The sequence below is a fragment of the Ailuropoda melanoleuca genome, chromosome 2, assembly GCF_002007445.2.
Source record: "Ailuropoda melanoleuca isolate Jingjing chromosome 2, ASM200744v2, whole genome shotgun sequence".
Lineage (NCBI taxonomy): Eukaryota > Metazoa > Chordata > Mammalia > Carnivora > Ursidae > Ailuropoda > Ailuropoda melanoleuca.
In genome coordinates, this window is record NC_048219.1 from 34765314 (window position 1) to 34790712 (window position 25399).

Genomic DNA, 25399 nt, shown 5'->3' on the forward strand with positions numbered 1-25399 from the left:
ATGTGATTCAACCTAACAGAACAGTGATTAGAGTATAGTAAATGCTCAATTTATGTTCAGAATAAATATTGCATATACATGATAAATGCAGGTTTAAACCTTAGTTATATCATTTAATAGCAGTTAATGAGTGAGTCAGTTAATGAGTGAGTCAGCTAATGAGTAAACCACTTGTTCTAGTCACAGTTTCATCATCTATAAAAGGGAGTTGATGATACCCAACTCATGGTAGGTATACCATGAGAATAAAAGAAATTCAAAATATCGGATACAAACAGGTCACTCAACCAGCAGAAGCCTGTATGACTGCAAAAGACCAAGATCTATGAAAAGGCTACAGGATCCCAAAAAAGAATGACAGGGAGAACGTTTATTCAAGAGCAGTTCATAGCCATAGGTACCCTGGCTTTAGGCTGGGATATTCTTTATTAAGATCCTACGACCATGCACATAATTCTGAAGACCAGGTGTGTTGGAGCTTGACTCAAGGCCAAATAGAGGACTTTGGGACACCTGCCAGAAGCCACTGACCCTTGAAGGCTCTGGAACATCAGGGAGCCTGGTTTATACTGTCTGAGTCAATTTAAATAACCAGCATGACTGAAGTCTAAAAAATCCATTCAAACAGTAACCTTCATGATCAAATTAAAACTACATCTTTTGTGGGTTTTTTTAATCCTAGGGATATGGCATGGGAATCAAAACTAGATGTGAAATCCTCAGAGGGAACTGATTAACAGCAGGAGATTTTGACTAGAAAAACATAAAGAATGTATTCATTCATACCATCAGAAATTATTATTATCGTCAGAAATAATAATAAACTAAGTTATGACAACATGCAAAGTAGTGCGCAGACATGGTTTTCATCAAGTGTGTAATGCTACTAGCCATCCAATAAAGTAATTATTTTAGTTAAATTTTGGAATATCTGAGAAGCAGTATATAGAGATTGTAAGAGGATACTGTTCGCGGGGTTTCCGCAGCAGAGTGCTTTATCGATGTCCTGAATGTGTGCCTGGGGACCTCCATCCCACACACAGAGTTTACAGGGTACATCTTAGTGTGGTGCTGAAAACACTCACCAAACCTCAAAAGGCTTCTTCACTTAGAATTTGGATCAGGGATGATGTGAGGAATCCTCTAGGGGATTTTGTGGAGCTTGTCCTTTTCTAAAAAGGGAAAAGAAAAGAAAAATAAAGACATTCTGAACTATGCAGTGAGGCATTCAAGTGGGGAGAGGGAAGAGGATACTCTCGAAAAACCGAGACTTAACTGTCAGCTGGCCTTGCGGATTTCCCACCAAACAACAATGGAGGGTGGGCATTGAAGAGTACAGGCTTTGGGGTCATTTACGCCTGGTCTGGGTGCCAGTTTTGCCACCTAAGAACCTGGACAAATTTTAATCTTTAGTTTATCTGCTAAGGACGCTAATCGTCTATGTCATGGGAAGTAAATAACACAGAACCTCAGAGTCAGTCATTAGGCAATAAATGGGCATTAATGGGCACTTGCAAGTTTGTTCAGCCCCTCGAGGAAGATTTTGAGCTGCAAGAGGACAAATGTCAAGGCCCTTCATGTGGTGTTGGCTACCCAGATTCCTTTCCAATAAAGCTCTATAGTGGGCCTGGGGGAGGCCAAGTGCGCTATGTGGGTGGCATCTGAGACTTTGAGATACAGGTGCTGGCTGGGCCCTGAGGAGACTGAGTTCTATCTTGGTGTCTGCTTGGGATGCCCTGAGGCCCTGGCCTGGCCCTAAGGAGGCTGTGCCACTGGGCAGACTAATCAGATCCAGGCCGTTGTACGATTGCTGCAATATTGTGGGGAAATGATAGGTTTTCTCCTATCGGAAGTCTGAAACCAATTCAGCATGACATTTTGGTCATTTGAGAAAGAGCTTGAATGAGAATCAGGAGAAGTTGAATAGGAACATATCTCTTCAATAACCTTGACAGATGCCAAAAGAAAAGCTAAGAAACAAATAGCATACAATAATGTTTCCTAAACTGTTCCCAGAAAACATATTTGAGATGTTTATTGGGGTTTTACAAAAAAAAAAAAAAGTGTTCTGTGGTCAGATAAGTCTGGAAAATGCTACACTGTATTTACATTCATCTTGAATAACAGCAATTCACACTAGTAAATCAAACGCTCCAAGAAAATCTGTAATTAAAAATACATTTAATTGCTCAATCCTTGTGTGTAGGTGGTGTTTTGCTTGTTTCTTTTTTAAATACAACATCTATGAACACCTCTGAAAATACCAGTGTTTTTACCAGTTCAAGGGGGGAAGTGCAAAAGCTAAAAAAAATTACAGTACCAAACAACTGTTTCTATGAGTGTCTTCCAGGGACTAACTAACGCCTCCTTCCAACAGAATTCCCATGAGGCATCCTTTCCCATTTTCTTCACTGGAGAACTCGGCTTAGCATTTTCAGGCACATAGTCTTAAAAGCTTTCTTTAATTTTCCTGCCAGTACCAGCTAGGAAGCTTTACCTGTAGCCCCACAGCCCATGGGTTTGGTACATGGGACAGTGTATTGAAATCATCTTTGGCTAGAGTTTGCTGTCCCTACTGAGCTGTGAGGTCCTTGAGATCAGACTTGCAACTGAGACACCCTAACCCTAGCAACTGTTCAAATACCCGCATACACCCAGTTTAACATCTTCCACATGATTGTTAAACTTTCTTTCTTTTTTTTTTTTTAAAGATTTTATTTATTTATTTGACAGAGAGAGACAGCCAGCGAGAGTGGGAACACAAGCAGGGGGAGTGGGAGAGGAAGAAGCAGGCTCCCAGCAGAGCATGGAGCCTGATGTGGGGCTCAATCCCAGAACGCTGGGATCACATCCTGGGCCGATGGCAGACGCTTAACGACTGAGCCACCCAGGTGCCCCAACCACCCAGGCGCCCCAACTTTCTAAGCTAAACCTCAAGGTTTGGACAAACCCTCTGGCTTGGTCGGAAAGTCAAAGCAATCTCAAGCCTTTTTCTACAAAGCCAATTTCTCATCCCTGGTTTGGTTGTCTACACACACTTGGAGTCTTAAGGAAAGGGAAGCTAGAAACTTAGCGTCCTGTCTGCCAGATAAATGGCTCTTATTTGTGGTACAGCAGCCAAAAACAAGAAGCTTTATTCTAGAACATTCTATCTTTACAACACGTTCAAAATGCATCCAGTCCTCTTCAATCCCACCACCACTACCCTTGTTCCAGTATTTGATATATTTCATCAGTGACATTGCAAAGGTGTCTACACTTGGTCTCACCTCCCCCATTCACGGGACACAAGACTGGTCATTTTTTCTATTAACAATGGGTACCATTTCTACAGAAAACCATGAAATGTACTTTCACCAATGTCATATGATTTAATATTACCTAGATCACGGTTTTCTCCTGCCCTCGAAAAATATTTCATAGAACTTCATGAATCTATCCATCACTCAAGATCATCTAAAATCTGGCCCATATTTTATGATTACAAAACTAAGGTTGAAAGTTTGGGCATTTATATTATTCTTCTTTAAGCACTCAAACAATAAATTTTATCTTAATTTAGTCCTGAATATATTTACTTTTTTAGATAATAATCTAATATGCTTTAATTTTTTACTAAGCTGCAAAACAAGTTCAAATATATCAAGCAGGTATTATCATGTGATGAAATCACATGGAATTTGTCTTTCTCTGACTGGCTTATTTCGTTTAGGAGAACTGACATCTTGCAAAATTTTAAAGATTGTTTTTCAATGTCTTCTCACAGTGTTTCTCATGAGAAATATGTTGTGTCATCTGTAACTTTATTTCTCTATACCTCTTTCTATACATTTGCTTTTTTCCCCTCTTTATCACTGGCTTTGAACTATTTAATGAGATATTCCTTGGTATAACTTTATGTTGTTTGCACTTGAGATCCATTAATCTTCCTGATTCTATGGGTTTATAATATTCTTTCAATTGGAACAGTTTGGGTGATTATTTCTTCAAATATTTTCTCTGTCCCTCCTCTTTCCTAGTCTTCAGGAAATCCAATTATAACTATATTGGGCAACTTGAAGTTGTTCCACAGTCTTGATGTTTTATTTTTTTAAATTTTTTCCTCCTATGTTCCACTTTTGATAGTTTCTATTGCTGTGACTCAAGTTTACTAATTTTTTCTTCTGCAGTGTCTAATCAATCATTAATCCCATTAAATAATTTTTCATCTCAGACATTGCAGTTTTCATCTCTAGAAGTATGATTTGGGCCTTTTTATATCTTCTATGTCTCTTCTTGAACATATGGAATATAGTTATAATGGTTTTAATATGCTTATCTGCTGGTTCTGCATTTTTGTTAGCTCTAAATCATTATTGATTGATTAATTTTCTTTGACTCATTATGGGTCGTATTTTCCTTCTTTATCATATGCCTGGTATCCTTTAATGCCAAATATTGTGAATTTGTCTTGTTTTGTGCTGTATATTTTCTGTACCCTATTAAATTTGTGAGTTTTCTTCTTAGATGCTGGAAATTGGAAATAGTTTGGTCCTTTCAGAGCTTGTTTTTAAGATATTTATTGAGTGAGACCAGAGCAGAGCATTTACTGATGGAGCTATTTGCTCTCCACCACTAACGCAAATTCTTTGGTTGCTCAACCCAAATCTTGGTGAATCATGAGGTCTGATTTTTTTTTCGTCTGACTGGTAGAAACAGGCACTATTTCCAGTCTGGCATGGGTGCCAGAGACTGTTCCCACTATCATTTCAGGACATTCTTTCCTTATCCACAGGTAGAGTCCCTACAAGGATGAGCTGATTTATCTATAGACTACTCAATGGAGAGCTTCTACAGGTCTCTAGTTCACTCTCTGTGAAGCTCACTCCTCTCTAGGACTTTGACGTATGAGTCTGCCTTGGTGTCCCTAGACTCTCAGATATAGCACCTCAATTCAAGGGGTCCAATGGGCTCCATGTAGATTCCCATTAGCTACACTATGGCCTGGAAATTCTCTCACGGCAGCAAGATAGGGAGATCATAGGGCCTACGTTATTTTTTCCCCTTTCCTGATAATCACTGCATTTTTTGTTTGTTTCTTTGTTTGTTTGGGGGGAGGGATTGTTTTTTGGTTCTTTCAGATGGGAGAGTAAATCTAGTCCTTATTACTCCATCTTGGTGAGTGGTAGTGGTCTATCTCTATTTGTTAAATCCTTTTCCTCCCTGTGGTTCCATTGGTATATTTTAAGTTCATTGACTTTTTATTCTGCATTTTCTAATCTGCTAATTCTATTTATTATTTATTTTTAATTTCAAATACTACATGTTTTATCTCTTGAAGTTTCATCTTGTTCTTTCTTTTGTCTATCATCCATTTCCTCATGCTTATGTGGGTGTGATTCATGGCATCCCAAAACAATTACAACAGGAACATCAAAGATCACTGATGACAGATCACCATAACAAATAGAATAATAATAATAATAATAATAATAATAATAATAAAAGTTTGAAGTATTGTGAAAATTACCAAAATATGAAACAGACATGAAGTGAGCAAATGCCACTGGAAAGATGGTGGTGATAGACTGGCTTGATGCAGGGTTATCAAAAATCTTCAATTTGTAAAAAAAAATGCAGTATCTATAACTTGCAATAAAAGGAAAAACCATACTGGTTTTCACAATGGCTATACCAGTTTGCATTCCCACCAACAGTGCATGAGGGTTCTTTTTTTTCTCCACTTCCAGGCCAACATCTGTTATTTCTTGTGTTGTCGATTTTAGTCATTCTGACAGGTATGACGTGAACCTCATTGTAGTTTGGATTTGCATGTCCCTGATGATGAGTGATGCTGAGCATCTTTTTATTTAGCTTACATCTTAATGGCATTTGTTTTTTTTTCAATCTTTAGACCTGAACAGATTAGAATTCAGCCAAGGACTCAAGGGTACTCCTGTGCATACTTCTGGAGATTTTCTTTCCATAGATCTCTTTCCTTTCTCATAATTTGACTAAAAAATGCCTGACACTTATATCTTTCCAAACTTTTAGCCCTATAACGTTAACTCAGTGTAAATGCCATGCTCTGTGTGAGGTTCTCCTTTCTGCACTACAGTCCAGAAATTTCCTCCAAATAGATAGCCAGCACAATCGCCTTAGTTTTCTCTCCTTCTCTAAGAGATCACTATTCTGCAGTACCTGTTGCTCGATGTATGAAAAATTATTTTAAATATTTTGTCCAGTTCCCTAATTGTTTTCAGTGAAAGAGCAAACCTATTCTCAGTTACTCAGCTATGGGTTGTATTAGAAGTCCTCTTTGGGGGGCACCTGGGTGGCACAGCGGTTGGGCGTCTGCCTTCGGCTCGGGGCATGATCCCAGCGTTGTGGGATCGAGCCCCACATCAGGCTCCTCCGCTGTGAGCCTGCTTCTTCCTCTCCCACTCCCCCTGCTTGTGTTCCCTCTCTCCCTGGGTGTCTCTGTCTCTGTCACATAAATAAATAAAATCTTTAAAAAAAAAAGTCCTCTTTGGGTTCTCAGCGCTTAAGAATGTCACACAATTATCTCTCAGTATACATGATTTCTGAAATTTGTTGTCTGCTGTAATTCTTTTTTTCCCCTATATGTAATGTGACTATTTTCTCTGGCTAACTTCAAGATTTTCTTATTTTCCTTTGTTTTCAGGAGTTTGAATATGATACACACACACACACAAACACACAATGGAATATTACTCAGCCATAAAAAAGAATGAAATCTTGCTATTTGCAACAACATAGAAAGACCTAGAGGGTATTATATTAAGTGAATCAAACAGAGAAAGAGAAATACCACGTGGTTTCATTTATATGTGGAATCAAAAAAACAAAACAAATGAACCAACCAACCAGAAACAGACCCATAAATACAGAGAACTGAATTGCTAAGAGATTAAATTCTCGTCCCAAGGAAAAAAATTGTAATTATATATGGTGATGGATGTTAACTAGAATTTATTGTGGTAATCATTTTGCAAAAATATACAGATATCAAATTATCATGTTGTACACCTGAGACTAATATAAGATTATGTCAATTACATCTCAATAAAGAAAACAGAGGGGGAAAAAAGAAGTAGAACTAAAAAACAACCGTAAAGAGATGAAACATGTTTATAATATGGTAGGTGTTCAATGTATACATTTCTGATTAACTTCATTAATAATGGTATAAGGGTGGATGGATTGAAGTTCTCATTAACACATCTGAAAGCTATACTTTCTACTTCAAACAGCTTCTGGAAAAATCTCATTTCCCCTGTTGCTATCCAAAAGGAAGATGAAAAATAGATATTCACCACTCACATATTAAGCATGTCTTACAACATAAAGGATTTAAAAAAGCAAGATGTCAGGTGTTGGGTGAAGGGAATGGGGGTCAAGGGGAGCCCTCTGAGCATGAAATAACTCTGTTCTGTCACCAGTGGTCAGTCAGGTAGAGTAACCCGAAAAAACAGTGAGATGACATGTTGGACTAAGGACATCCTCAGATGTCAGACAACGCTGGCTTTAAATCCCAGACTTCCATTTATAAATTTATAAGATGTGGCAATTTGGGGAAATTAATTAATCTTTCTAAACCTCAGTGTCTTTATCTGGAACACGGGAATAGTGCCTCCATTGCAAATTTGTTATAAGGGTTAATTAGGATAAACAACATAATATACATGAAAGAGCCTGAGAGATAAGAGGAGTTCACTATATGTTTGTTTAAAAAACATATATACTTACAAAAATGAAATGTTATCTAGCGGGAAACAGTCACTGGAGCCAAACACACAACACAAGCCAAAACTCAGAAATCTAAGAGAGAGATGCCAAACCAGAAGGTCCAATGCCAAGAAGAAGAAGCAGTGGTGAAAGTTATGCAGCACAGTCTGCTGGAACGGCATCACCCCAACCTGGGTTAATGAAGACAATGCGTCTCAAGGGAGTGATGAGGGGAGTCTAAAAGGAATTCCAGTCAAGATCACCTCTAAGGAGCCTGTCACCACTTGTATTTTAGGATTCCATGCTTCTGCCTAAATAGTTCTCTCCGCTCGCTCCCATTTCTAGCGCAGAAGACGGCACAGCAGAGTGGTTCATCCCTAGGTCTTAGCAAACCCTCCCTCAACATCTTAGCGTTGTGACTTTGGGCAAATTCTTGCAATGGACACTTGCCATACTTTTAATTTACTTATTATCGAAACTCCTTCTGCACGTTTGGGATATTTCCTACCTTATAAATCTTGGTTGGAGCACAGCATGATTCTCACCATAGAAGCTCAAGGGGCTGAACGCTTGCTTTTATAGTCTCCTCGGCAGACAGGACTTGAGCCTTTGAACCTGCCCATCAGCGGCGTCCACCATGGGCTTTACATGAGCTCATCAACCAAAGAAGCAGGGCCGTGGAGAATCCTGTCCTCTGGAGGTTACCACTGCAAAATAACATTCCAGCTGTTGGTCTCTAGTGTCCTCTAATTGCTAGTTCTATTTTGGCAGGAGCGATGTTTTCCTTTATGAACCAATTTTCCGGGGTTGACCTTGGGTAGTGTTTTTGGTGAGCATCTTCTGAACCTGATTTTCCAATCAACCTGATGATTCCTCTAATAAATTACTTTTTCTTAAATCAGACAAAGTCGGTTCCTTTTCCTCCAAATTAATGCTGCAAATAATACACTGCCTTCAACGCCAGTTACATCATCTATAAAATGGGGACAACGGCAGTTTCCGCTAACAGGAAGCTGTGATGATTCTCTGAAAGAAGCAAAAAAATGCTTAAAGGAGTTGCTGAAATACAGATTTTTCTTAGTAAAGTTAGCCACTATTATTTAGTGCTTCAAGCTTTACAGAGAAATTCTGCAAACACTATACCATGGAAAGCTCACAAAATCACTCAAGAAAGATATTCATTTTACTAATTTGTGAACACGGGTCCATTAACATTAAGCACACAGAATGAACAAAACTAGATGTACTGAGAAAATCACTAGGCAATACTACCATTAAGATGGCTTATGAAACAGCAGGAACAGATGAGGTCAGAGCAGGAAAGGGTGTGGGTGAGAAGACGGTCCCAAGGGATCATGAACTCTGATGTTCAAAGACCAGGAAAGATGAGATGCTTGCAGGCAATACTAAGAAGAAAAGGACAAAGCAATACTAATAGGAAAAAGAACAAAGAATAAAGGAAAAAATTAAGGTTGGTTAAAAAAACAAAAGAAAATCATATTTCGAGAAAGGAGGGGTTAATTATTCTCCTGCTTCAAATTCTTGTCCATCTTCCTACTGAAGGAAGAAAACATATCTGGGACTGGAGGTAAGAGATGGTAGGAGGAAGACGAATGGGATGATCTCCTAAAAGAGGAAAAGAGATGGTGCTGGCGCAGGAATGACCAGAGGCATCTTGTCTGGCAGTCTCTACTGGAGTATCCCACAGTTCAACATCCAGTGCTGGGGAGGGTGGAATCAGGGAAGGCGGAGCCTGGACCTGGTGTACAAGAAGGAACCCAGTATCATGCAATATCACGGGAAGGACACAGCTACAGGAATCTCTAGGCAGGTTGTTATACTTGAAGTCAAAGTAAAGACTTATTCAGAATCCTGATTACCAGACATTTCAGAATATGATACTGATTTGTTATTTTTTTGCATCAAAGACAGCACCCAAATTAAAAAACGAGACTTAAAAAGAGATGTTCTATCAAGCTATGCAGGCTAAGAGTAAGCCAGGGTTCACATATAGTATGGAAGTGGCACCAAAAAAGAGGAATCTAATGCGGAAAAAAAAAAAAATCAAACAGCAACAACAAAAAAACCCACCTATAGGTACAGGACCAAGGCACACAGGCAAGTTAGGTGAGAACCAGAGCCACAATGAACACTCATTGCTGAGAGCCACCCCCGACACACCATGCGAGGGGGGTACGGAAACAGAAGCACATGAGAACAAGGCTCTTGATGTGCTCAGAGAGCCTGCATTCATGCTCCTTCAAGGCAGCAGGTTCAGGGACCCCAGGTGAGAAAGCTGGTAGAGGGAAGGCAGAAGGGGAAGCAGGGGAAAGAAGAAAGGAAAGAGGAAGTTGGTAAGATAAAGAAGGAAAGCACGGGGGACGCCTGGGTGGCACAGCGGTTAAGCATCTGCCTTCGGCTCAGGGCGTGGTCCCAGCGTTGTGGGATCGAGCCCCACATCAGGCTCCTCTGCTATGAGCCTGCTTCTTCCTCTCCCACTCCCCTGCTGTGTTCCCTCTCTCGCTGGCTGTCTCTATCTCTATCGAATAAATAAATAAAATCTTTTTTAAAAAAATTTTAAAAAAAAGAAGGAAAGCACGGATAGTAAGAGAACTGGAAGAAGACAATGGGGGAGGGAAACAAGAAGGGAAGAAGAGAGAAAAGTGAAAGTGAGGGAGGGAACAAGAAGAAATGAGAGAAAAGATCTCTGTGTTAAAGCAGGAAGATGTGAGTGAATCACAGGGAGAAGGAGGGTGTTAGAAAGAAGATTTGAAATGTATGTAAAATGTAACTCAATTATCTAAGATCAGCCATAACACAGGAAGAAAAAAAATCACATCAGGTTGTAATTGCTATAGTACCAAATAGTTACATTTAATGCATTTATAAACAGATATCTTTTGGCAAGTGAATCAAAAAGGCCTCCACAAGACACGCGATTCTGGGCTTCAATCCATTCACTCTGTGAATTAATTGACTTTATTTGAACTCTACTGTTTTCAGTTGGAGAATTCACTGTGAACATGTTGTACATCTCCCAGATATCAAATAGCAAACGCATTGCAGCCAGATTCTGAAACAGAGCCAGAAATTGTTTATTAATCAGACAAGGGTTTCTCTGTGATTAGGAAAGACAACCAAGAGATAAATAAATAAAATAAACAGCTAAACTCTTTGAAATGTCTTCCACATTTCTCCTTTCACTTAGGAAGTGCAGCCTTCACTGAAAACCAAGTAATTATACTCACTAGGAGAACGAGGTGGTATATGACACCTGCTTTCAAAGCAATGTTTTTTTAAAACCTCACTTCTAATCTCTTTCCCTATCTTACTCAAAAGCATCATTTGCCAGCAATAGATTCACACATTCAGTTTTTTCCTTCTCTTACGGCACAAAACATATTACAACTTAATCTTTTCCTGCATATAAAACATTTCTTTGAGCTAACGAGCCCAGGGAATATATGTTCTGGCTAATTTCTAAAATGATTGCATTTTAAAAGGTTAAAGCACAGAGTGTTCTAAGCAGGATTCATGGAAATTAGCAAAAGAAAATAGACCCAGTAATTACTCTGGGTCCCTGAAAGATGGAAGGAAGATGGATGGATGAATGGATGGATGGATGGAAGGATGGATGGAAGGATGGATGGAAGGGAGGGAGGAAGGAAGGAAGGAAGGAAGGAAGGAAGGAAGGAAGGAGAAGGGAGAAAGGGAAGGAGGGAGGGATGGAGTGAGGAAGAGAAGGAGGGAGGGAGGGAGGAAGAGAAGATGTTCACAGACTCCCATGGGAAGCGGGATGGACATCAGACTGGTAAACAGCCAAAATATAGGTCTGATCTGGTCCGCATGCTATTTCTACTGGAACTGTGATCAATATTATCTATGAATGTTCCCTTTACTTTATTTTTTCCAATTCAGTATCTCTCCTTATTTCTTCATCTCCCTTCTATGACCCTTCCATGGGCTGGGCAACAAAGCACAGAGTTAAGCCTGGATTACAATTCCAGGGGAACTCCCCACCACAAGCTCCCGAAGAAAATTATTTGGAAAATCACAAGCAGAGGTTCACATGTCAACTTTCTTCTAGGTGCACACTGGTGACCTAAGTAACAGAGTTCCAAGGAAATATTAGCTCACAGGGGAAGTGCTCACTTTGGCAGCACGAATACTAAAAATTAGTTCATAGGGGAAAATAATGACACAATAATGACAGTAGCAGCAGAATAGATGAAACAAATAGAGCAATAATTTTTAAAAGTCTAATTAAATATTTACAGAGAGGAAAAGAAGCATAACGGGAAAACAAACCAGAAATAAACGACCATGAAAAATAATCACGTGGATGTATTGGGTATAAAAACACGATTGCTGTAGTAAAGAACTCAATGGGTAGGCTGAATAACAGAATATAGAATTAAAAGTGATTGGGCTGGCCAGAAGATCCAGTCAAAGACTTATCCCAGAAGGTATTAAGAAATTTTAAATAAAAAGAAAAAAAGTTAAGAGATACAGAAGAGAGAGGTAGAGCTAACAGTATTAGTGGTAATGCCATTAAATGAGAGGAATGAGAGACATAAATGAGAGAAATAAAAGGAGGGAAAAACATGCTTGAAGAACAATAACCGATAATTTGCTAAAACAAAAAGATTTGCAATATTTCAAATTAAAAGGGATCATAGAGTTTGACACAGAATAGATTTGTATATGCCTACATATAGTAAAAAGAAGATCCAAAACACCCAATTCTCAAAGGGGACAAAAAACGAATTCCAGAGAGTAAAGCAATTTGCCTAAAACAGGAGCGGAATCAAACTGATAATTAAAATTTTCTATACCAACATTGAATATAAGAAGAAAATGGTATAACATTTTTATTTTGAAGGACAAGGACTTGAATTAAATTTTATATCCAGTTGAATTATCATTTACATGTAAGTACGAACACTAAACAACTTCTGGACCAGCATAGAAAGGTATGGTGTTCATAAAGGGAATCATGATAAAGAGGAAGGAGGAGTAGGAGGGAGAAAAGAAAGAAGGAAAGAGAGGGGGGAGGGAGGAAAGAAAAGCGAAGAAAGTCAGGAAAAGAAAATATGACTGCTAGGAAATATAAATAATATAGTAGAAATAAGTTTTATCATTATTTATGACTGCTAGGAAATAGAAATAATATAGTAGAAATAAGTTTTATCATTATTTATAATAATGAAAATAGCTTCAGCTGACTAATCCAAAGATAGAGATTTTCAGAATAATTTTTTAAATCCAGCAATACGTTGAATGTAAGAAATAGATTTAAATATTACTCAGCCATAAAAAGTGAAATCTTGCCCTTTGCAATGATGTGGATGGAGCAAGACAGTATAGTTCTAAGTGAAATAAGTCAGACAGAGAGACAAATACCATTTGACTTCACTCGTGTGGAATTTAAGAAACAAAACAAACAAGGGGGAAAAAAAGAGACAGAGAGAGAGAGAGGCAAACCAAGAAACAGACTCCTAACTACAGAGAACAAACTGCTGGTTACCTGAGGGGATGTGGGTGGGGAGATGGGTGAAACAGGTGACGGGGATGAAGGAAGGCACTTGTTACCATGAGCACTGGGGTTGTGTGGAACGGCTGAATCACCATATTGTACACCTGAAACTGATAATACGCGGTATAGTAACTAACTGGAATTTAAATAAAAACTAACTAAATAAATTGAAGAGAAACAAAACAGTTAAAAGTAAACAGATGGAAATTTATACCAAGCAAATACAGATTTAAGATGATAAATACGATAATATCATAAATAAACCACAAAAAGATAACTTTATAATCCTATATATCTAATAATTAAAATAACACTACTGTAATATAAATAATTACAAAAGAATAACTTTAATATTTCTTGATCCTTATAATTAAAATACTACTAAGTAACCCATGAGTTAATACGAAGTCAGAAAGAAACTTAAAATTCAGAGCTGAAAAACAATATAAGAACAACATGACAAAATTTGTGAGACACAACTGTAGAAGTATTTAAAAGGGAAATTTTAGTTTCTGAGTACATTAATTAAAAAATAAGGAAGACTTGGGGCACCTGGGTGGCTCAGTGAGTTAAGCATCCAACTCTTAATTTTGGCTCAGGTCATGATCTCAAGGTCCTGGGCTCCATGCTCGGGGGGAGTCTGCTGGAGATTCTCTCTCTCCCTCTGCCTCTCCCCCCACTTCCATACTCTCTCTCTAAAATCAATAAATAAATCTTTTTTAAAAATAGGGAAGACTGACAACAAATAAACTAAGCATTTAATAAGCTAAAAGACTACAGCTCAATAGCAAAAATAATAATCATAATTTGTTTCAAAGTGGGCAAAGGACTTGAATAGGTATTTTTCCAAAGATGACATACAGTTGGCCAACAGATATATGCAAAGGTAGTCAACATCACTAATCGACAGGGAAATTCAAATCAAACCACAATGAAATAGCACCTCACACTTGTTCGGATGGCCATTATTTTTAAAAGAGAGAAAGAAAGTATTGACAAGAGTGGAAAGAGATTGGAACCCTTGTGCGCTGTTGATGGGGATATTAAAATGCTGCGTTCACTACAGAAAACACAAAGGAGCTTTTTCAAAAAACTAAAAATGGAACTACCACACGATATAGCAATCCTGCTTCTGGGTATTTATCCAGAAGAACTGAAAGCAGAATCTTGGGCTATTTGCACTTCCATGTTCATTGCAGCATTATTCACAATAGCCAAGAGGTGGAAACAACATAAATGTCCATCAGGGATAAATGGGTAAGCAAAATGTAACATAAACGTACAATGAAATATTTTTCAACCTTAAAAAAGAAAGAAATTCTGTCATAGGCTACACCATGGATGAACCCTGTAGACATTATGCTAAGCGAAAAAAGCCAGTCACAGAAGGACATGTATTGTCTGATTCTGCTTATACGAGGAATCTAAGCAGTCAGACTCATAGAAGCAGTTCACACCATGGTGATTGCCAAGGGATGGGGGGCGGGAAATGGGGACTTGCTGGTCAGTGAGTATAGTCTCAGTTATGCAAGATGAAAAAGTTCTGGAAATCTGCAATACTGTAAATATTGTAAGCATCTTATAAATATTGTAAAGTAATATGCACATAGTTAGTACTGTATTGAACAATAAAAAATATGCTAAAAGGGTAGATGTCATGTTACCTATTTTTGTAATTTTAAATATTGCAAAGCAATATGCATATAGTTAACAGTACTGTACTATACAATTAAAAATATATTACAAGCATAGAGGTCATGCTACCTGTTTTTACCACAATAAAAGAAGCTAGAAAAAGAATATTAATATAAACACAAAGAAACAAGAAAGAAATAATAAAGCGTAGAAATAAGTGAAAAAGAAAACACAGATAAACAGCAAACTACAATTAAAAAAAAAGATTAGCAATATAAATCTCTAGTAAGAACTGCCAAACACAGAAGAAACTATATACACACGCACATGCACAGAAGGAAAAAAGAGAAATAAATTCAGATACAATAGAGATTTTTATAAAACAACAAGATTTCTGAGGACCTACAGAAAACTGATATGTTTTGAGAAAAATATAAAATGTCCAAACTGGCACATGTGAAGTTAGAAAATTTTAATGAATCGATAATCATTTTTTAAAAATGAAATAGTAACCAAAAACCTTTGCTCACCTAAAAAGCCACAGCATAGACAGATTTTCAGATGAATTCTACTAAATTTTCAAGAAATAAATATTCCAATCTAAACAAGTCTATTTTTAAGAATAGAAAAAGAAGGGCGCCTGGGTGGCTCAGTCAGTTAAGTGTCTGCTTTAGGCTCAGGTCATGGTCCCAGGGCCCTGGGATCCATCCCACATCAAGCTCTTTGCTCAGCAGGAAGCCTGCTTCTCCCTCTCCTCCCCACGTGTGCTCTCTCTCACTATCTCTGTTGCTATCTCTGTCTCTCACTCTCAAATAAATAAAATAAAATCTTTTAAAAAAGAATAGAAAAAGGTAAAACAACCCTACTCATTTTGTGAAGCTAATATACACTTGATACAGAAATCAGATGAGAAAATAAAAATATAAGCCAATTTTAATTTTAAAAAATAGATGCAAGGTCCACACAAAAATCTACACTGAAATGCTTTTAGCAACTTAATTCATAATTGCCAAAACTTCGAAGCAACCCAGGTGTCCTTCAGTCAGTGAATGGTAAACAAACAGTGCCAATTCATACAATGGAGTAGTCAGTGATAGGACGGAATAAGCTATCAAGCCACGCACCACCAATGACTCTTATATGCATATTGTTACGGGAAAGGAGCCAGTCTGAAAGACTTCATACTTTATGATTCCATTTTTATAGCACTTTGGAAAAGGCAGAATGAGAGCGACAGAAAACAAATCAGTGGACACCAGGATCTGTAGAGGGGAAGGGTTGATTAGGTGAAGCACAGGAATTTAGGGCAGTGAAACTCTTCCGTATAGGACTATAGTGGGGGATTCATGACAGGGAGCATTTGTCAAAACCCATAGGCCTTAACAGCGATGAAAGTAAACTCAATGATATTTACGGATCTATAAATATCTCTGCTTTGAACACATAAACAATATATATATTTTCAAGGGTTTATAAGCACTTACTTTATGCCAGTCACTAATTTTATGCTGTGGACATACTAACCTATTTATTCATCAAATAATCATATATAAATTAAGCAACTGAGGCACAGAGAGGCTAAGCAGCATGCCGCTGTCGTGTGAGGAGCGGACTCCAGGTTCTAATGCCTGTGTCCTCACACAGCAGGCAGGGCAGGCGGTTCAGAAGAGCACACATCAAACAGACCATTTGCGTGGCCATTGTGGAGAGGGAGGATGCAGAGGTAGGGAGAGAGATGAAGGGAGAAAGTACTAAAATATAACACAAGAAGGGCACCTTCTAAGACTGATGATGAGATAAACCAGACTGAGGAAGATGAACTTAAATCTGTGCATCTGATGCTTTTTTAAAAAGTGCTGACGTTACCCAGCAAATTCTGATTGCTCTTCTAGCTTAGACAACTAAGCATTTAGATATATGGTTTTTACTAAATTAGCAACTTTGTAGATGAGAAATATGTAGCCCAAAAGATTCAGGACTACTTGCCTAGAACATCTAAAGGACAATTAGATCCCCTAACTCTGGAAACTTACTCAACGCTTGCTTGGACTCTAGCACCAAATTTATATTCCTAATTGTGTTTCAATGTATTGACTGGAATTCCTCCCAACTGGAGAATTTCTCCCAACTGAAGATCAGCTGCCTAGCTCCTAGCATACATGTCTATTTCCAAAACCCTTTTCCCACTCTGTTTTGCCTCTCAGCTCGGACGTGTGAGTCCTATATGACATGCACTTGGGTACTTGAACTTGCAGATACTAACCAGTATCTATCCGCCCACCTGTCCATGCGTGTTTTCAGTCGATAGACACTGACTCCCTGCTATGTGTCAGGCACCAAGGACACAAGGAAAAGTTAGACACTAATCCTAAAGGCAAGAAGCTCACAGTTCAAGAAGAAAAAACAACATACAAATAAATGGGTGCAGCAAAATGAAATCTAACTCATTGGATTACCACTGGAGTTAAATGAATTGATGTATATAAATAACTCAAGATGTTTATAAAAAGTACTGTGGCTAGTTTTAATAGCTACACCAATTCCATAGAGCTTCCCCCCAAATAGGCATCAATTTGATTATGCGCCATTTATTCATTCAGCAATGTCAGGCCCTGTGAAAGGTGCTTGGGCAGAGTCAGCTAAGAAGACAGTCAAAGCTGTACTCCTATTTTCAAAGTATTGAGACATTTTTCATTGAGAAGTGATTGTATGACCAGAGATCATATCTCCCCTCCTCTCTTGCTTCTAGACGAGGTCATGTGGATTTGTTAGAGTAACCTTAGCCACTGTAGCAAAGAGATCCCAACATTTCAGAGACTTAACACAATAAAAGTGTATTCTGCTTTCCCTGCAATAAAATGAAAGTAGTCATGGTGAATGAAATGGAAACATTTCTAAATGGTCATCCAGCGACCCAGGTTCCTTTGTTTTGGGGCCCTGCCATGCCCCAGCACCTTATCATCACTGGAAGGGAAACAACAGGGCAAAAAATGATGCCCACTTTTAACCACCACAGCCCGGATGTGATATAAGTCACTTCCATTCGTACTCCATTAATGAGAACCAGTAACACGGCTAGCTCTGTGCAAGAGGGGACTCAGTAGTACCCGTCTGAACAACTACCATCCAGTGACAAATCCACACAATTGAGGAAAAAGCATGCATTTGAATGGTACCATGTAACTAGTTCTAACCAATGAAATGTAAGAAGTACAGAGCATCACTCATGAACCCAAGTGGTGAAGCAGCCAGTGTATTTCTCCATCTTTCCCCCCTTCTTCCAAGTGAAAGGACCTCAAGGATAACTGAGCAAAAAAAGTTCTGATTGCCAATCACCACACAGAAGAGACTCCCACTAGACAGGAATGCTGGTTTGGACTGTAATATATCAAGAAATAAATTTCTCCTAGGTTCACCCACTAACATATTGGCATTTATTTGATATAACAGCTAGAATTGCCCAATTAATAAAATGCTATACTTATTAATACAAACTCTTTGAAAACTCTTAGTAAGTGGCTCAGCACCTGGCACGGCACAGAGGTACAGCTCAGTAAATACTATGTACTTGCCTGGGTGCAATTTCTTTAATGTCTTTTTGGGAACGTGTGATCCTCTTGCTTGTTAAATGACTTGTCACACATTGTCATTCCTCTCAAAGGTCCTCAGGATGTGGCTGTGGCCCTGCTGCTGCTCATATTAATGTGCAAAAGAACAAATATATCAGGTTCACATTTAGTGTCAGGAAAAAAAAATAAAACTTGGTACTTTCTCTACAGCACATTTTCCCACTTGCCTATTAATTTTTCAGACATGTCCTTCTCAAGCTCTCTTCTGTGCTATGAAAAGCTATCCTGCTTTTGAATCCTAACAATTTAATTTAATCTACACAACTGTTTCTTTAAATAAACATGAATATTTACCATTATAAAAGGCATGAATTATTGAAACTTTTGAGAACAAATCTAATATGATTTGAAGCCTCCATAAAGGTAAAAGAGGCCAGATGCCATCTGTATTAGTCTGCTAGGGCTGCCATAGGAAAATATTATAGGCTAGGTGACTTACACAACATGTTCTTATTTTCTCACAGTTCTTAAGACTGGAAATCCAGAATCAAGGCACTGGTGGGGTTGGTTTCTCCAGAGCCTTCTTTACTCAGCTGTGTGCTCAAATGGACTTTTCTCTATGCATGCTCCTGACATCTCTCTCTTCTCATAAAGACACTACCCCTTACTGGACTAGCATCCCACCCTAGTGACTTCATTGAACCCTAATTACCTTCTTAAAGGCCCTATCTCCAAATATAGTTACACTGGGGGCTAAAGCACCAAAATATGAATTCGGGTGGGACACAATTCAGTCCATAACATCATCCCTAGAGGTACAATATCTTCATTCCCAAGGAACTCATCACTGTGAGTGCCACACAACTTATGTAACACTCGTAGCTCTATCACGAGTATGAAAGGTGATTATTGGAGAATGAGTCACTGATATGGCAAAATAGGAGTTTTCTACTATCTTACCACCAAAGAACACTGATTTTGACAATCACCCATGGGCAAGAGTGCCTTTGTGGATGTCCAATAGTCCAACAGAGAAATTGCATTCCACGCCATTGGGGAAAAAAAATCCATTATTGGACATAATGAAGAGGGTAAGAGGAGTAGTTTCATTTTGCCTGTGTCACCCCTCCCTCGAGGTGGCACAGCTCCATGCCAAAAGAGACCTTCTAGGCCCGTGACTTCTCCCACAAAGACACGTGAGAATGTGAATGAGCATCTGGCTTCCCAAGCTATGCAGGATGCTGCCAAAGACATAGACTTCTTTCTTGCCCAATCCAGTATACTGGGATGTAGTGCACAACTGGGATTGGGGGTGGCAGGAGGTGGCTGGAGAACAAGAGCCAGGCCCCTCAGAGGGCATCCAAGGGATGCAGTACTACTAATTGCATTGAAGACTCCACTAGGAAGTCTGCCTGTGAGCCAGTAGGGACATCTTGCCTATAGATCCCCCCAACTGGCCCATGGGTGCCCCCAACATTCAGTGTGCCTCACACACACACACTCTACCCCATGGCTGGACCCTTGTGTGTGCCCCTGAGAGCGACAAGACCAAGCCTTTGCAGATAGCTAAGGAGTATGCACAGAAAGCTGGCCTAATTCTGTAGGACTGGAAGAAAACACACAAACTTGAGCATTTAGCACCATTCCAGGAGCAAATGGAGGGCTGTCAGCACCTGACCCTGTTCTGCAGGGTCAAGAGAAGGCACACAATTTTAAGAATTCCCCCATAAGAAGGAAAAAGTATGGAGCAGCATATTGGGAAGGTTTGAGAAAGTCTCAGAATTCCTAACTGGGTTGATGGAAGATACCTCTCTCCTGATGTCAGTCAATAAAGACTAGAGGAGGTGACTGCTTCTTCACATGCAAAGAGAGCAATATAAGACTTCAAGGAACATGAAATATCAAGGAAATATGATATGCCAAAGGAATAAGATAGCTTTCCGGTGACTGACCTTAAATAAATCGAGATGTGTGGTTTGCATGAAAAAGAATTCAAAATAGTTTAAGGGAACTCAGTGAGCTAAGAAAACCCAGAAAGACAATTCCACAAAATCAAGAAAACAATACACAAACAAAACAAGAAGTTTAAAAGACGGGCCAACATCATAAAGAATGAAGCAGAAATTATGGATTTGAGGAATACAATGAATGAAATGAAAAGTACAATGGAGAGTATAAATATCAAGCTTGATTAAGCACAACAAAAAAATCTGTGACATAGATGAGAGATCATTTGAAATTACCCTGTCAGAAGAGAATAAAGAGTAAAAGAATAAAAAAGAGTAAAGAAAGTCTATGTGAACTATAGAATACCATGAAAAGAAACAATCTATGTATTTTTATAGTACCAGAAAAGAGGAGGAAATGGGAAGAAAGGTTTTTTTTATTATTATGCTTTGTTAGCCAACATAGAGTACATCATTAGTTTTTGATGTAGTTTTAAATGATTCATTAGTTGCATGTAACATCCAGTGCTCATCACAATACGTACCCTCCTTAATACCCATCACCCAGCTACCCTGTCCCCACTCCCCCCTCCAGTTTATTTAAAGAAATAATGGCTGAGAACTTCACATATCTGGGGAGAGATTTGACATCCAAGTTCATGAAACTCATATATGCCCAAACAAATTCAACTCAAAGAGATCTTCTCCAAAACACATTATAATAAAATTGTTTAAATTAAAAACAAATAATTTTAAAAGGAGTAAGAGAAAAAAGATCTTCACATACAAGGAAACCCACATAAACCTGACTTCTCAGTGGAAACATTGCAAGCCAGGAGAGTGGGATGATATATTCAAAGTGCTGAAAGGAAAGAAAACAAAAACAAAAACAAAACAAAACAAAAAACAACCCTACCAACCAAGAATACTTTACCTAGCAAAGCTGTCCTTCAGAACCGGAGCGAGAAAGACTTTCTCTGACAAACAAAAGCTGAGGGAATTCATCCACACTAGACCTGCCTTAGGAGAAATGCTGAAAGAGGTTCTTCGAGCTGAAAACGAAAGAATGCTAATTAGCAACATGAAAACATACGAAAATATAAAACACACTGGTAAAGGTAAAATAAGTAAAATTCAGAATACTCTAATACAGCAACATAGTGGTTTGTTAAGCACTTAACTCTAGTATAAGGAATGTTATTTAGCACTAAAAAGGAATAAGCTATCAAACAGGGAAAAGACATGGAGGAACCTTAAATGAACTAAGGAAAAAAAGCCAATCTGAAAAGGCTACATATTACATGATCCCAACAATATGACTATCTGGAAAAAGCAAAACTGTAGAGATAGTAAAAAGATCAAAACCACACTGAGATACCACCTTACGCCAGTTAGAATGGCAAAGATAGACAAGGCAAGAAACAACAATTGTTGGAGAGGATGTGGAGAAAGGGGATCCCTCCTACATTGTTGGTGGGAATGCAAGTTGGTACAGCCACTCTGGAAAACAGTGTGGAGGTCCCTTAAAAAGTTAAAAATTGAACTACCCTATGACCCAGCCATTGCACTACTGGGTGTTTACCCCAAAGATACAGACGTAGTAAAGAGAAGGGCCATATGCACCCCAATGTTCATAGCTGCATTGTCCACAATAGCCAAATCATGGAAGGAGCCGAGATGCCCTTCAACAGATGACTGGATTAAGAAGCTGTGGTCCATATATACAATGGAATATTACTCAGCTATCAGAAAGAACGAATTCTCAACATTTGCTGCAACATGGACGGCACTGGAGGAGATAATGCTAAGTGAAATAAGTCAAGCAGAGAAAGACAATTATCATATGATTTCTCTCATCTATGGAACATAAGAACTAGGATGATCGGTAGGGGAAGAAAGGGATAAAGAAAAGGGGGGTAATCAGAAGGGGGAATGAAACATGAGAGACTATGGACTATGAGAAACAAACTGAAGACTTCAGAGGGGAGGGGGTGGGGGAAGGGGATAGACTGGTGATGGGTAGTAAGGAGGGCACGTATTGCATGGTGCACTGGGTGTTATACGCAACTGATGAAGCATCAAACTTTACATCAGAATCTGGGGATGTACTGTATGGTGATTAACATAATATAATAAAATAAAATTAAAAAAAAAAAAGAATATGATCGCATAAAGCTCATGGACTTTGAGGTGAAGAAGACTAAAATCCCATCAATTACTAGCTATGAGCCTGGGCTGGTAACTTAACGGCTTTGTAAGAACTGACTGAAACAACGTCCCTAAAAGCCCGGCTTGCTCTCCTAGTCTCCCTGCAATAAAACTCTGCCTTATACAGACTTGGGGAATGTGCTTTTGCGCAGTGCAGAGCTAGAAAAGGATTATCATCCACAACGACCTTAAAAACAGAATATTTAAGTATTGATGTACTTTTATTTAATAGGACTTCCTGAAAAGCCTCTTGTCTACTGAAGATTCATTTGAAATTATTAGCCTACAGGCATTATGGATACATGACATATACCGCTCTAATAAAAATGGATTAACCCCTCTCTCATATTTTATACCACACCAGGCACTGAAAACTAAGTCTGATGTAATAGATCTCTTTTGTGGTTTTAATCATAACGATTGTACCCAATGACTTTTCTTTTTGTGCATGTCATAACATCATAATGGGAAGCTAAATCGATTGCATATTTCTCAATCTAATTATATGCCTTGCATTTCTAAACCGGTTTTAATGAAATACAATAAGTGGTAGTGTGGAAATTAGAAAAGGCTAAAAAAAAAAAAAGCAGCTGCAAATAATGCTGTCAGTGGCAAGAACAGAAGTGTGAACTATGCCAGTACAGGTGAGCAGAGCCTTTCCATTTCAACTGTACAATAAAAAGACAAAGAGTGGGTGGTGGGGAGTTATCCGAGCAAATCATTATTTTCAGAAACAAGCATTTTTACAGACTAAACCTAAGCTACAGCAATTCAGAAATAGATAAGGAACATCAGAGACTGCAAAACTCATCTACACAAACACCTCACCTGTGACTCATAGCCAGGACACCGATTTATAAATACACTAACACCGTCATATAATGCTTAAATAGTTTCTTTCCTTATTTAGAAGAGTAACTCATGCTCATTATAGACATTTTTTAAAATATTGAGAGGTACAAAGAAACAAATACATTAACCCCAAATCCCCTACCCAGAGATAAACCATGATTAACATTTTGTTATTTTTCCTTTCTTTTTTTCCAATATATATGTTGCACACCTGAAATGATAGAATATACGCATATTCAAACGGCAAAGTCAGAATGCATGGTCAGATACAGTAGGTAACTCACAGACCCTAACATAAATATATTACTTTTATAGGTGCCCCATTAGTTTCCGAGGCTCTCATAACAAAATACCATAGAGTGAGTGGCTTTAAACAACAGAAATTTTTTCTCACAGTTCTGGAGGCTAGAAGTCTGAGATGAAAGTAATGGCAGGGTTGGTTTCTTCTGAAGCCTCTCCCCTTGGCTTGTAGGTGACCACCTGCTTTGTTTTCATATGATCCTCCCTTTGTGCATATCTACATCCATACTGCCTCTTCTTATAAGGAGACCAGTGGAATAGGGCCCCCTCTAAAGACATCACTTTAACTTAGTTACCTCTTTAAAGACCTAATCTTCAAATACAGTCACATACTGAAGGACGAGGGGTTAGGACCTCAATACACGAATTTTGGAGGGACACAACTGAGCCCCTAATGGGTGCTATGAGGCAACACAAAAACGTCAAACATCCAATAAGAAGATAAGATGGTCTAGGCCTTGCAGCAGGTACTAGAGACATCAAGATTAGCAAAACAAGGGTCCTTATCCTTATCCTTTAAGTCCTTCCTTTAAGGAGCTTAAATTCGTTACAAAGGAAGGACTATCTAGTAAATGTTTACAGGGAATTTATCAAAACCCTGGGGGGAAATGTGTAAGGGCTCATTATATACCATATACCAAAATAAATTACATACTTAAGTAAAATGATACATGTTAAGGAAAGGAAGAGAAGGAAAAAAGATGGAGGGAGAGGAGAAAAGGGAGGAAGAAGAGGAGGAAGAAAATAAGGGAAAGGGGTGGAAAGGGAGGGAAAGAGGAGAGCAGAGAACAAAGAAAAAGTAGAAAACAGAAATGAGTTTTATCTATCTTACCTATGAAAGGGGTAGGTATTTTGTTTTTAATCCATTCATTCATTTTATAAACATTAGTTGGCCATCTCCCACATGCCAGGTGTTTGGCTAGGCACAGCGAAGACTCAGGGATTTTAACTGCTTAGGCACAATGGAAGGAATGCCTAGGACTGCTTAACATGTAAATACACGTTCACATTCCTTTACTGCCCCGTTCAGTATTGACCACATCTTCTTATACACCGTCATGAGCAATAGGCAGTCAATATGCTGCTGCATAAGTTGTTTTCAAGACATTTTTTGTAAATCAGATCCTATTAGAAATGCACAAAGAGAGCCAGCTGTTTAAAGGAGCCCTAGAGGGAAACCTATGGTAAAAAGAAGCTTCCTTATGTAGAAGGAGGAACTCAGCCTGGGTTCCAGCACTGTGTCAATCCCAACTGTCATACCTGTGTCCTGGTTTGCAGGTTATGCCTGAGCGCTCATCTGTGCTCACACTGTCTGTCCTTCTGCCTTGGATTACAAACCCCTGGAGGTTGGCCCACCACATCTGTTCCCTTCATTGTGTCCAGTGTCACAATGAAGCATTTACAAAGAGATCCTAGTAAATGCTTTAAGATGTTGATAATGGATGCAGACACAGATCTCAGCAGGCAGTGTCCATGGGGCTACCTTGAGGAGATGTCCTATGCATCCTACAGCAAAACAGTGAGGCCCTGTATGGTGTGCATGGCACTGCATTTGCTATCTGTAGGGAGCAGACCCCCAGGATCCTTCAGTAATATTCATGTTCCCAGCAACAGAGAGGAGAAAT

General features: G+C 38.7%; 1 long non-coding RNA gene across 1 annotated transcript in view; it reads right to left on the minus strand.

The window, feature by feature from the left end:
- LOC109488452 overlaps nt 1-25399 on the minus strand; it is a 218068-nt gene that overhangs the window by 24622 nt on the left and 168047 nt on the right. Inside the window, exons 17-19 of the long non-coding RNA XR_004623238.1 lie at nt 21349-21466; nt 8237-8435; nt 1086-1172 (exon numbers count right to left, since the gene is read on the minus strand). This is a non-coding gene — a long non-coding RNA (uncharacterized LOC109488452). The remainder of the gene's footprint in view (nt 1-1085; nt 1173-8236; nt 8436-21348; nt 21467-25399) is intronic.